Source organism: Myotis davidii, unplaced genomic scaffold, assembly GCF_000327345.1.
Source record: "Myotis davidii unplaced genomic scaffold, ASM32734v1 scaffold2556, whole genome shotgun sequence".
In the NCBI taxonomy this organism is placed as follows: Eukaryota; Metazoa; Chordata; class Mammalia; order Chiroptera; family Vespertilionidae; genus Myotis; species Myotis davidii.
The window spans coordinates 44434-57118 of record NW_006288542.1 but is presented as its reverse complement, the minus strand read 5'-3'; the positions used below and the strand labels follow the sequence as shown (position 1 = coordinate 57118).

Below are 12685 nucleotides of genomic sequence, written 5' to 3'. Positions count from 1 at the left end.
TATATATATATATATGATTGTTAGGCAGAATGTGAAGACAAAGGGTTGCTCTCTCCTATTGGCAAATCAACTACATAATACGTTACAGTATGTGCAAAGTGTACATTGAGGAACTTGGCAAAAGTTTAATCAAATCCCGCTTTCAGTTTATTAAAGAATATCTCAAGAGTGCCCTTGGGGCAGGTTCAGCAACCTCATGACCAAGTCACAGATCTCTTCAGAATTAATTCTTATAAAGGCAGTTTTGATTATGTTGATCCAAGTGATGCGGTGGTGGCAGGATGGGTAAAGGCAACGTTTCATTTTTAGTCTCCCCAAATGCTGTCTCACTTGATTTAGGAGGGCTTGGGAATTATCTTCCAGGGAATTTCTTCCATGTGAATAATGTCCCTTAGAGTTTGTGTAGTCATGAGGAATGGGTCTCTTAGTATCTGTGCATGACGGGGAACCACTTTCTCTGATAAAACCTTTCCATCTCCTGGTAAAGGGGAAGCTGTGGTATGACAAAGAGTTTTGCCATTTGTTGAGAGAGGGGGGTGTCTTTTGTTTGTTGCAGTGAAATTCGTCAAGTGCAGTTTTGTGCTGTCTTCGCCAAGGTCTTATGGGAATCCTACGGGGCACAGGCTTTCTTGATTGCAGTTGGGGTTTTCAGTTCAATCTGTACTTGAGTCACCAGATGCAAATTAGACATTTCTCCCTTCAGCTCCCAGTATACATTTTGCATATCATCATTTGAAATGCTTAGTCTTTGGAGAGCTCTGCTCTGCAGATTGTCTTCCTGAGATGGATGTGTTTGTTTGGCTTTTTGAGGCTCTATTCTGAGAGAGTTACATTCTTTTTTCATCGGTTCTAGTTCTTGTTCCCAGCCATGGATCTTCAGGTCACAACTTAGCTCTTCCACCTCCCAGCTTGATGAAGGTGGATTTAAATTCCTTATCACCTGCAGTGTTCCCATCTCTGTGGCCTGAGGACTTCTGCTTCTTTAGACTGCTGCTGTTCATTCAGTACTTTTAAACGTTCGGGTTGTCTCAGTTCATTTTATCTAACTTTCTCTTTAAATTATCTCTATCAACGCAAACTCTCAGCATGCATGATAAAGCCTTATTTACTTGTTCTCGGCCCACAGAACATGCTTTTTCATCTAATACAGCGCCTGTAAGCTTTTCTTCGGAAAAATCTTACTCTTTTCTTTAGGAAAAGGTTTTTTTTCTCTGAATCCTTAAAGTGTTTTTTGATGTCTTCATCAAAAAACAGTGACAAGGGCAAAATGTGAAGCAACAGACTCATCTGAATATATTGATTCCGGAGTCACTTATCTCTCCTATTTGCTTTTTCATGATTTAGAATGACGACACAGAGTTCTACCAGCGTATCCATGACAGCCCGAGTCAGGCTGCCTCTGGATCCCCAGCGCTGGGAACAGGGTCTCCACGGGTCACCACGGGCTCCATCCGGTTTCCTGGAAGACACTAGACACCGCCTCTTCCCAACAAAGGCCTCTGCTCCAGGTACACCGCGGAAGGGTCCTCATTGCTTTGGCCTGGGCTGGGGCCTGGGGATCAGGAAGGAGTGGCAAGAGGGGCAGGAGAAGCTGAAGCGCCTCCAGGAGCAGACCCCTACCCAGCAACATGCCCGCGAGGCACAGAACCCCATGTGGCCACTCAGTGCCCCCATGGGCAGCCCTCTCCCTCTCCCCCCCCTCCAACAGGGAAAGGCAACTCAGGGGGGCTGTAGGCAAGCAGCACCTGGCCTGAAGGGGGCTGTAAAGATCATTTAAAAGAAAAATCAATTTAAGTAAAAAAGAAAATCACAAAAAACTAAATTTATTTATAAATAGCAGTTTAAATAATATTTGACCTATTTCAGATATGGCAGGAGTATGGAGAAACCCTAACTAGAGAACGAAAAGAAGGTATGTTGCCAAAATTAATTAGATATCATTGATTTTGCAAATAAACTGAGTATAGGAAATGGCACCTGTTTCCATGTTTGGATAATATATACTGCATTAAATATTTTTTCCATGTGAATGAAAAATGTGAAATATAAACAGTCATAAGGGAGAATATACTTATCCCACATGTAATCACCATGTTCCACAGCTCTTTAAAGACATCAGAAGTCCACCACTATGCATCTCTCTTCATTTCTGGCTATTCTCTTCCTTCCCTCTGCCATGGACTGTCGGCCTGCACACTGAAAATATGATCAGAAAACTGGCTTCATCACTCCTCATGATTTTACTAGTGACATAAGGCCAAGTAACCAGACTCATCTAGTAATACTGTCAAGCAGTTACAGTTCATGTAACTGTCAACTGAGGGGCAATATTCAAAACTCCAGTCATTGACTTGGCATTCTTTTACCCTCATGGAAACTCCAAATTCCTTTGCGTGGAGTAAAAACACTGAAACCCATTTAGTTCTTGTCGAATAATGCAGCCTTATATTTGCTACTCTGCCCCTTTGCTCTAGCAGCTAGCTAAACTAGACTTTTCCAGTTCCACAAATGTTATTCCTCATTTCTAGTTCTGGCATCTGCTTCATTTCTCTTTCTGGCATACTTTTTTTTTTTTTTTTTTTTTTGTCCATCAGGTATCAACTTACATATCACCTCCACCAAAAAGCTGACAATATTGACACAAAACTGGGATGTCTCCTCTGTGCGCTCCAATAGGGCCCTGTGTTATATTGGTTGGTGATATCTATGACTTTGAGTGGAAATTGCCTGCTCATTGTTGTTTTTTCAGTTTACAGTAAACTAGAGGCCCGGTGCCCGAATTTGTGCAAAGGTAGGGTCCTTAGGCCTGGCTGGCAATCAGGGCCGATTGGGGCCTTCCAGCTCCAGGTTGAGGCCTTGCTTCATTCCACGCACCTCCTGGTGGTCAACACACAGCATAGCAGCGTTCGAACTTACGGAATCCGGGTCAAACTCCTGAGGGGACACTTTGCATATTAGCCATTTATATATAGAGATGATTGTTCAGGGGAGGGCTGTGTCATCTTCATCTTGTAACTCCAGTGCTTGTCACACTACCTTAAGTGCATGGTGTTGAGTATGGGGAAAACCAGAAGCTCTGATACTTAGCCATGATACCAATTAATATAGTGTGCAACCACTGAATTAATAATTACGTTTCACAGTATTCTTGTGTTGTGTATTGTACCCAGATATAGATGTCTTTATTGTTTTTAACACTTATACTTAGTTGTAGTTTAAAGAATATAATTCTTTTTCTTTCCAGATGCTGCTAAATTTGAAGCTGAATCCTATAGAGTTTGTCCTGTAGGATCTGTAGGATCAATCAGTCAGTCAAGTTCATGTCAAGATTTACTTTTGAAAACACAAAAAGAATATAAAGAGATTTTGCTGAAAAATCACATGATCTGAAACATAAACAGTGAAAAATTATTTACTGTACTGTTTACATAACATTTGTTTTCCATTAGACACATGACGTGAACTTTTTATTAAAGAAAAAAAAATTGATCCTATGTTTGATGAAAATTTATATAGTATTTTAAACTGGGGTATTTTGGGGGCATCTAAGTAAGTTTTAAGCAGATTTTGTAAATGAAAGCCAGCACTATTGAATTATACATATTCAAATTTCCCAAATACCAACTGTTTAAACAACATCAAAGCAAACAACTTATTCATATTTTAGTGATGCTAGTTGATGGATTTTTTTACATATTCCAATTTTATCACAATATTTGGTCCTAAAGATTTAGACAGAGATAATTTTGGTATCTGCTGCTATGGCTCCTACTTAGCTATATTAAAATTGTTATAGTGGCATTGGACTTATGCAATTTTAAACACAGATTTAAAAATTTTTCCTTGTGGGGGAAATAAAGTTTGCCTAAGGCTTTTCTACTTTTCCATTTATTGAATGAATTTTTAGAAAGAATCTTAAAATTACAGAAAGTTACAAGGTTTAATTCAAAGAACTCTGTTGCCCTGGACTATCTGAGAGTAAATTGTTACACTGTGTCACCATGCTTTATTGCTTTAGTACATTCCACTTGTCTACCATACCACCTTCACAACCAGAAAATTCACACTAATACATTCTATAGTTTCATCCTCACACCCTTTTCAAATCTTGCCACTTGTTTGTGTAGCATGAAGACCCTGTTCAGACCCATAGGTTCCATTGAGCTGTAGTTTCTATTCTTTTCCTTCAGTCTGGAACAGGTCCCTAGTCTTTCCTTGACTTTCATGACATTGAATCCTTTGAAGAGGAAGTTCAACTAATGTATGTTGAACGTCCTTCAATTTCAGATCATGGGTTTTTCTGATGTTTCCTTATGATGATACTAGAGGCTCAGTGCATGAATTTGTGTACCAGTGGGATCCCTCGGCCTGGCCTGCAAGATTGGGCTGAAACCAGCTCTCCAACATCCCCTGAGTGGTTCTGGATTGTGAGGGGAGACACAGGATGTTGGCCAGCCGGGGAGGGACCGCAGAAGGGCTCCAGGACATGTCCAGCCTGTCTTCATCAGCCAGACTCAAGCAGCAAGCTAATCTACCGGGTCGAGTGTCTTCCCCCTGGTGGTCAGTGCATGTCATAACAAGTGGTTGAATGGCCTTAGTATAGCATATTACACTTTGATTGGTTGAACAGATGACCGGACACTTAGCATTTTAGGCTTTTATTATGTAGGATTTAGATCAGACATTTTTAGCAAGAGCATCACAGAAGTAGTCCTATACTCTTCTCATTGCATCCTGTGATGTGACCTACAGTTTTGATTTGTCATTCTTTGTGATGTTAATGTTGATCAGTGAAGGCAGTATCTACTGGGTTTCTCCACTGTAATGTTTCTTTTTTCACTTCACAATTATTGCTTTATAGGGAAGTTTTTAGAGTCAGTGTAAATATCTCTTCTTCATTAAACTTTTAATTTATTCATTTATCAATATGAATTCATGGTCTATTTCATATAATGGGTTATAATGTGTTAAAATTATTTTTAAATTTTTTCTTTTAGAAATATTTTGTATTAGAAGTTTCAGTCTTATAGAAAAGTCACAAAAATAGTACAAAAAAATTCCTAAAACCATTCCTCAAATGTTAACATTTTCCTACATTTACTTTATCCTTTCTCCCTTCTTGTCTATTACCTAAATAAATGTAAATGTAGGTCTGTGAGATATAATATATGAACCATTTGTAAGTTGCAGATATGATACCTCTTTATTCCTAAATACTTTAGTGTGCATTTCCTAAGAAAATAGAATTATCTTACATAATCAACACTAATGAAAGACAAATATGGTAATTAAAGCAAAAGAACCACAGAAGTCCAAAAATGCATTTGGTATATTATGAGTAGTACTATTAGTAGTGCTGTATAAAAATTTTAAAAACTATTATAGTTCAAAATGAATACTTATCTAATCTAATAAGAGAGAATCATGGAAATTGACCTCACCTCTGCTACACCCATGCCATGCCCACCAGCCAATCAGAGCAACTATATGCAAATTAACCCAACCAAGATGGTGGCCAGCAGCCACAGAGCTGGAGCAAGCAGGAGGCTTGGTTGCTCCAGTGATGGAAGAAGCCAAGCTTCCCACCTGCCACGGTGGCTCTGAGCTCCACTGAAGGCAACAAAGTTTCAATTATAGAAGCTAAATAAATCCCAGATACCTGCTTCCAGCCAGCCTCCACTGGGAGTTTGGGTGGCTGGGGGCTGTGGCCAGCCTGCAAACAGCCATCAGCCCCTCACCCAGGCTGGCCAGGCACCCCAGCAGGACCCCATCCTGAGGGGCTGTGACCAGCCTAAAAATGGCCCTCAGCCCCTCACCCAGGCACTCCTCTATAATAAAAGGGTAATATGCAAATTGACCCTAACAGCAGAACGACTGGGAATGACTGGTCACTATGACACACACAGACAACCAGAGGGCAGACACTCAATGCAGGAGCTGCCCCCTGGTGGTGGTCAGTGCAGTCCCACAGGAGTAGTTCTGCTCAGCCACATGCCAGGTTGATGGCTGCCAGTACTGCGGTGGTGGTGGGAGCCTCTCCTGCCTTCTCAGCAGTGCTAAGGATGTCTGACTGCAGATTAGGTCTGCTCCCTGCTGGCAAGTGGATATCTCCTGAGGGCTTCTGGGCAGCAAGAGAGATGTCTGACTGCCACCTTAGGCCCATTCCCCCAGGGCCTAAACCAGCAGGTGGTCATCCCCTGAGGGGTCCCAGACTGCGATAGGGCACAGGCCAGGCTGAGTGACTCCCTCAAGTGCACAAATTTTTGTGCACTGGGCCTCTAGTTATGTTATGTTTAGGATGTATTCCTTTTGGTTTGATTAATTTTTGGTTTTCATCAATTTTGGACAATTCTGTGTTTATTTTTTCATTCATCCTATTCTCTTTTTCTGGAACTATGACTACATAGTTACACATATGTTGCTAACCCTAGTTTTCATATTATTGATTTTTGTCTGTGTGTATTACATTCTTGATAATCTCGTCACATGAGTTTGCTAGTTTATCAATTCCCTTTTTATTACTTTGTTGCCTAATCTAGCTACTAAGTTTCTATTTCAATTACTATACTATATCTTTCATTTCTAGAAATTAAATTTATTTCTTAATAAAATATCTTTGTTCATTTTTAAAATAGTTACTTAGTTTGTACTCATAATTGTTATCATCTCAACTTCTTTATCGATACCAAAAATATGTTATATTATATTTTCATATAATGCAAAATGTTGAAATCTGTTTCCTTGTTCATATTGTGATATTTTTTGGTTTGTTTTGCAATAGTAACCACTTCCTTGGAACTTTATCATTGAGAGTTGTTGGAGCCTCAGGTTGAATGTGAGTTTTGGCAGATAGGCTCTGAATTTGCTTCTATCGAGTACTCAGAAGCCAATAATTCAAGATCACTTTTAGACATATTTTCAGCTTAATTTTCTTCACTGACTTTGGAACACAAATCAGCATGAAGTTATACATTTTTAGTGGATACTCTCCCACAGGTAGGTTTAGCTGCTGGCCCCATCTTTAGGGCAGGCTTACCTCAAATTCATCATGACACTGGGCTCCAGCTTTGTATGGGTAAGGGAGAATGATTTCTGCTATTACATGTCTCCCAAGCTAGGCTCTAGTGTAGCCTCCAATACTCTCATAGTTCTTAAAATAAATCTCAAGTTCATCGGTGTTTTATGGAAGCCTTCAGGGTGAAAGTTAGATTAAGGGCTTATATCTCTCTCTTATACTTTGTATTGGTGTCCTGATGATTTCCTGTTTCTTTGATAGATAAAATATACATTAAAAAACTTAAAATATTTTTTCAGATTTTTTCATTAGTAAAAGTAAAATCTTTCATTGAGTCTTATCTACCATATTGCTAGAGGTCGAATCCAACATTCCATTTTTTAAACCCTCATGGAATTGTTCCGGATTTTCTAGGCTTATGATGCAATTACAGTTAAATAACTAAAGAGCCTTTGGTATTTTCCAACAGCGATAGGGGCTGAAATCTCTATGCAGTATTAGAGGTGTAGGAGCAGGAATTGCCAGCTATTAAATTTTACTTTCTCACAGCATAAACCCAATTTTATACTAAATTCAGCCAGGTAGAATTAGGAATTTTCCACTTTAATGAACTTTATTATCTCACTAGAGGCCCATTTGCAGAAAGATTCCTGCAAGAATAGGGGTTTTTTCCTGTCTCTGCAGTTCCTACCCCACCTGTCTCTGCCACTCCTACCCTGCCCTTCTCTGCCACTCCTACACTGCCCTTCTCTGCTGCTTCTCTCCCACCCATCTCCGCTACCTCAGCTCTGTTGCTTGGCTTCCTTCTATGGTGTCTTCAGTCTTCGCTCCCAGTCGGTATATGTAAATTAGCTGCCATCTTTGTTGGCAGTTAATTTGCATATTGTTCTGATTAGCCAATGGTGGTCATAACGAAGGTATGGTCAATTTGCATTTTGTCTATTATTAGATAGGATACTGAGATCTGGTTATTGATGAGAACAAATAATTACTGTGTTAATAAGCATACTGTATATTGGCAATATACTTGGGCAATAAACATACATTGATAATATAAATTATATTTTGATGGAAATAAACACTGTGTCAATTTAAAATTTTTTTCTACTTTAAGACCAGTTTTTTAAAACTCGAATTTTCTTTTCATTCCCCATATTCAAAATGCAATTCTAAATACATAGCAAATGTACATTTATAAGATTTCCATAAATCACATTTAATTCAGTTAATAATTTACTTCTCATTTATGATGTTGGTAATTTGCATATTCACATGCAACATTTACTTCTTAAGAAGAATACTTATTTATTCTGGGCACAGGAAGTAGTATAGGAAAAATGCAGTCTTGTAAGCCTTAGAAATAGAAGTACAGGAAAACAAGTGAAGAGGTATGTACATACTGAGTCACATTTTTCTGGTACTTTCATGGACAATGACTATAGAATTTTTAAAAAACTTAGTCTCAAAAATCACAGCATTAATTTATACCCCATCTTTATCTGTTTTACTATAAATGTTTTAACTGGAAATGTGCCATAACTTAAATGGTGCAAGTTTTAAAAAATATTACAAAAGACATTAAAGGTATTAAATTATCTGTAGCCATATTGACTATATGGCTATATTTTGGAACATGGTTTTCGCTATGTGTTTTAAGTGAAGTTTGAGATTTCTTTGTCTCATGGTAGTTTAGACACATACCTAATTTCATTGAAAACATATCAAGACCCTAAAGAATACGTAATGTATTATACTTGGTGTCCATTGCCCCAGTTGAGAATGGTAAAAATGTTAAGAGTTCCCATATGAAATGCAACTACAAAGAAGTGAGTCTGATTTTTCAATGAACATAATTTCTAGATCAAATGTGTTACATTTTCAACATATTTACTTTGGGAGGCAATATATTTATTTTGAAGATGCTGTCATTCCTCAATACAATTTGTAAAATTATTTTTAAATTTGCCTTGACAGGGAATTTTCTTTCTTTTTTTAAATATATTTCTTTATTGATTTCAGAGAGGAATGGAGAAGGAGAGAGATACAAACATCAATGATGAGAGAGAATCATTGATTGGCTGCCTTCTGCCCACACCACACTGGGGATGGAGCCCACAACCCAGGCATGTGCCCTTGGCCAGAATCGAACCTGAGACCCTTCAGACCGCAGGCCAATGCTCTATCCACTGAGCCAAGCCTGCTGGGGCAACAGGCAATTTTCAAACCCCTTCCCCTTTTTCATATTATACTACGCTTCCTCCAATGTACATAACACACACATAAACACAAACACATGCACTTCCTTTCTTGAACAAAACCCAGCATTACTTAATTTGAACATTCATTTATTCAACAAATTGGTATCAGAATAATGTTTGGCTGCCTCCAAAACCAAATCCATGCCTAAAAGACAAATAGATCTCAACCCTAACAATGTTTAAAACCATGTTGAAATAAATTCCCCAAAGAAAAAATCCCCCAAATATTTTAAGTAATAACACCTTTATTGGAATAAGTTAACTGCAAACCAAGATCTTTACGTATAAAATGACACGATTCATTCGAAAGTATAAACTGAGAGGTGTTCCCTCAAACATCAGTTGCATTAACTCACAGTAATAACAAACAACACTTATGTAGTGCTTTTCTTTTTACAAGCAATTTCTAAATCACTTTTCTCATTGGATCCCTAACATAATCCTGTGAAATAACTCAGATATAATAGCTTAGGGACCTTAATTTTTTCCTTGTGTTCACGGATATCTTTTAAAATGCTTAGTCTCAGTGAAATCTGTTCAAAATTGATCTGACTTGAGAGTTTTCATGACAAGAATAAAATTGTAACTACGTTAGATGATAAATGTTAACTAAAATGTCATATAACTCATTTCAAAATATATACATACTAGAGGCCCGGTGCACAAAAATTTGTGCACTCGGGGGTGGGGGGGTTCCTCAGCATGGCCTGTGCCCTCTCACAGTCTGGGACCCCTCGGGGGATGACCACCTGCTGGCTTAGACCTGCTCCCCAGGGGATTGGGCCTAAGCTGGCAATCAGACATCCCTCTGGCAGCCTGGCAGCCCTCAGGGGATGTCCACTTGCCAGCGGGGAGCAGACCTAAGCTGCAGTCGGACATCCTTAGCGCTGCTGAGAAGTCAGGAGAGGCTCCCACCACCACCGCTGTACTGGCAGCCATCAGCCTGGCTTGTGGCTGAGCAGAGCTCCCCCATGTGGGAGTGCACTGACCACCAGAGGGCAGCTCCTGCATTGAGAGTCTGCCCCCTGGTGGTCAGTGTGTGTCAGAGTGACCATTCATTCCCAGTCTTTCTGCTGTTAGGGTCAGCTTGCATATTACCCTTTTACTATATAGGATAGAGGCCTGGTGCATGGGTGGGGGCAGGTTGGTTTGCCCTGAAGGGTGTCCTGGATCAGGGTGGGGGGGTCCTGGCCAGCCTGGATGAGGGGCTGATGGCTTTTTAAGGATGGCTGATGACTGAAGCTCCCAGTTTCTCCTTTTTTTTTCTTATTTTTTTAATTCTGGGATTTATTTACCTTCTATAATTGAAACTTTATTGCTGTCATTGGAACTGAGAGCCAGCTCCTCTTGCTTCAGCTCTGAGGCTACAACCTGCTGAAAGCAGGTATCTGGTGTTTGTGTAGCTTCTATAATTGAAACTGTGCTGCTTTCGGAGCTCAGAGCTGGGCCATAGCAGGCAGGGAGCCTTGGTTTCCTCCATCACTGGAGCAAGCAAGCCTCCTGCTCGCTTCAGCTGCATGGCTGCTGGACGCCATCTTGGTTGGGTTAATTTGCATATCTCACTGATTAGCCAATTGGGAGGTGTAGTGAAGTTATGGTCAATTACCATGTTTGTCTATTATTAGATAGGATATCAAATTATTATGCATACACCTTAAACTAATACAATGCTATATGCTGATTACAGATTTAAAAAACCATGGTGAGGGAAAGAATTGATCTGACATGTGGGTGTCTGGGATAGAAAAATTAAAAAGTGAGAATATATGGCCCTGGCCAAGAGGATCATCAGTTTGTTAGAGGGTCATTCCATACACCAAAAGGTTATGGTTTGATTCCTAGTCAGGGCACATACCTAGGTTGCAGGTTCTATCCCAGGTTAGTGCATGTACAGGGGGCAACTGATCAATGTTTCTTTCCTTTCCTGTGCCAGGTTTTAAAATCACACATCTATAAAAAAAAAAAAAAAAAAAAAAAAAAAAAAAATCAATAAAGAGATATCCTCATGTGAGGATTTTTTGTTTTAAGTGAGAAAATAGATGGTTCCCAAGTACCTAAGCATCATAGTTTCACGGAATAATAAAAGTTGAAAAAGCCTTCAGAATTTACCTAGTCTGATTTCTTTTAATAGTCAAATAAGAAAATAAAGCCTAAAACAGCTAAATAACTTTTTCCAATGAACACACAATTAGCCAGAGCCTCATAGTAAAACTATAAAAAATTTGTGGAATTAGACTGTCTTTGATTTCATGTCATTTCTATCAAATCGCATTCTATTTTTACAGTTTGTGCTGTAATGTTTGGTTTAAAATCCCACTCATATAAACCCAGTTAATTGTAAGTTTGAAAACACATTCCACAAGAAGTTTAAAAACACATTCTGTAAGCAAATATAAATATTTTTATTTTCTACCTTGTGTTATTTTGCTTTACTCTTTCTCATTGCTATGGATATTATAGTTTATTACAAACAAAAAAAATTACTAATCCTCTTAGGATGCACAATATAGCTAACAAAATTTATAGAAATAGAGTTTTTATTCTATTCTCATGACAAATAATGTTTAAATATTCTGAATAACCAGCTAAATGACAACTTGCCACTTAAATATACCTTAAGAGTCTAAGAATGAAGGTACTTTTCTTTAAAAAAAATTTTCCGTTAAATCCTGGCTGGGTGGCTCAGTTGGTTGGAGCATGGTCCCATACACCAAAAGTTTGCAGGTTTGATTCTGTCCAGGGCACATATCTAGGTTGTGGATTTGATCCCCAGATGGGGTGCATATGGGAGGCAACTGATTGATGTTTCTCTCTCACACCATTGTTTCTTTCTCTCTCACCCTTCCTCTCTCTTAAAAAATCAATGAAAAACAACATATCCTCAAGTGAGGATAAAAGAAATATATATTCAGTTAAAATGAGGTGCTTTGAGAGATTTTTTTATACTGGAAATTATATTGAAAACTACAAAGGCAAGGTATCCTATCTAATAAAGAGGGACTATGCTAATTGACCCTCACACTGTCACAAAGATGGTGGCGGCCACAGCCAATAAGGAGGAAATATGTTAATTAACTGCCCCACCCTCAAAGATGGCAGCTCCCACAGCCAATAAGGAGGGAATATGCTAATTGACTGCCATGCCCTCAAAGATGGCAGCGTGTTGGGAGCCATTAGAAATATTGGCTTAGACAAAGCCATCTTAAGAACTATAAGTTTCTGGTTCCTTCGGAAACTCCTAATTACCAGAAACCACCTGTGTCTTGCAAATTGGCCAGGAGTTAAAAGATAACCCACCCTTTACCCACCCTTTACCCACCCCTTACCCACCCCCCGTCCCTAAAACAGTATATATTCTGCCGCTGTAAGAATAAAGTTTGAGGCTTGGTCAGAATCATTTTTTCCCTCCCAT

The 12685-nt window shown here is 39.0% G+C and overlaps 1 pseudogene; it reads right to left on the bottom strand.

Annotated features, from left to right (window-relative positions):
* Positions 1-587: 587 nt before the first annotated feature.
* LOC102763003 lies at positions 588-1425 on the bottom strand (annotated as a pseudogene).
* Positions 1426-12685: the final 11260 nt, after the last annotated feature.